Source organism: Lactuca virosa, chromosome 5 (assembly GCF_052849685.1).
Source record: "Lactuca virosa cultivar CGN04683 chromosome 5, Lactuca_virosa_CGN04683_v6, whole genome shotgun sequence".
Taxonomy (NCBI): domain Eukaryota; kingdom Viridiplantae; phylum Streptophyta; class Magnoliopsida; order Asterales; family Asteraceae; genus Lactuca; species Lactuca virosa.
The window spans coordinates 245,690,308-245,692,504 of NC_136430.1; positions in this window are offsets into that span (position 1 = coordinate 245,690,308).

The following is a 2,197-nucleotide window of genomic DNA, read 5'->3' on the forward strand; positions in this document are numbered from 1 at the left end:
GTAAATTTACGGAATACATAATCAATTCTACAATTACAATATTATACAAACACCAACTTACGGTCTTGGGTATTTATACTACAACACTTTTGCAAGCAGAAAATATCGGATTTTCTAAGAAAAACTTATACTACACATCACTTTTTACTTACGCAGAAAACATGAAATTTTTTGGAATACTTATTTATACATTTTCAAAGCACACATGCATTAGCACAAGATTTGATACAAAGCGTTCGAACCATTTACTTTATTTACAGAAAATATCGGATTTTCTGGTGTTACAAAACGATACAAACTTTTCATACAAATACACTTATGAATTTACTAACATTATATATGTTGACCGTTTTCAAAATAACTTGTATTCTCAGGAAATCGTTAAGCAAGTGGACATCAAGGTCATGTGGAAATTTGTTTCATTTTGTTGCTATTATAAACACTGATATTTTGGGATGTAACTCATGTAAACAATATCAACGATGTAAACTATGTACTATTGTTTATTTCTCGTGTGATGATGATGCATGCTTTGTTTCAATTATATTCACTGTGATGATATTACAATATGAAGTCACTCAAGCCCCTCGGACGTTTCCGTCGTTTTTCTCCGGTTCGGGGGTGTGACACGTACTAAAGGATACGCTTAGCGTACTGATGCGAGGATTGGTCGTGACTCTGGACACATATGTGGGGCATACATGCATGAACGCGGGGCGTACGTGTGAGTTAATGAAACCCTAATTTAGTTTGATACACCCTATATAAACACCTTAAGTCATTAGGGCTGGCCTCTTTACCAGCCCTTAAGCCTTCAAAACCCTAGAAAATTTTCCTTAGCCTCCATTGTTGTATTTTGAGCTCATTATGTGCATTTTGGTGTGTTTTGGTTCATATTCAAGAAGAAGGAGTTTGGTGCAAGGTTGTGAATCAAGGAAGAGCTTGCAGATCCCTATTCTCTACTTCATTTCCAAATTATTTGAGGTAAAAAGCTTTGATCTTGTCCATTAGAAGCTTAGATCTATTCTATACGAGTTTTGGACCCTTTTTGGTCCCATGAATGAGATCTAGTGGTTTGTCACCACTCCAGGAGCTATGAGTTGCCACTCTTGGTGTTTCTGAGATTCAAGGTCCATAAAGTTGGCACCTTTGGGGTTTAGAATCACCTATGCATGAGATTATGTCCTTTAAGTGAAATTAAAGTGCTATATCTTGAAGTTGGGTTCTTTTGGGGCATGCAAAGTCACCAATTTAGTGACTTTATGGTTATAGACGCTTATTAGGAGTTAGATCTGTGGTTTGGACTTCTGGTCTTAAGCATTAAGTGCTTAATGTGGATTTTGGCTTGATGGGTGAGTACGATGGGCGTACAAGTCTGTACGCACAGCGTACAAGCCATTTAGCGTGTACGCTTAGCGTACAGCTGAGTACGCCCCGCGTACTCAGTCTGAGGGGTCGTGCGTTTTTGGGCTTCGAGGTTGGGCTTTCCTTTTGGGCTAAAGTGCTTCGGCCTTGTTGGGCCATCTGAAGACAAGTGTTTGGACTAAGAGAAGGAGTGGGCTTTAGGGTAAGGCCCATGTAAGGGTTTGGGCCCAGCTTGGAAAATTGGGTCATAAATGGGCCTTAGATGATTAGTTGGATTTTGGGCCTTTATATTGTGAGTTTGGGCCATAGTCTTGGATCAAACTGGGTGAGGGGTAAAATAGTCCTTTCACCCCAAGTATGGATTGTTAGTTATGGATTGGAACCCAAATGTTAATTGGGTATTATTTTATATGGATAGCTCGGGGATTCGTCGGACCAGCAGCCAGGGAGTTTCAGTGAGATTCAGCAGTCGAGGTGAGTTTCCTTACTGGGTTTAGCGGGTCTAAGGCATCAATGTCGACCCTTATCGTTTATGTTAGGATGCTAGGAGTTTGCGTGGCCCTTGCATGTGTTATGTGTTGCTATGTATACCGGGCGGGGCTCGATGTCGGGCGAGGCTTGATGATTTAATCGTATGCTATTATTGTATGATCATTGTAAGTGTTAGCATGATTATGTGATATATATTGTATGTGTATAGTGGGTGGGCCCGATGTCAGGCGGGGCCTAAGAATAACATATCTGTATACCGAGCGGGGATCGATGCGGGGCGGGGCCCGATGGAAGGCGAGGCCCGATGTAGGGTGGGGGCCCAGTATGTGATTTATTATAT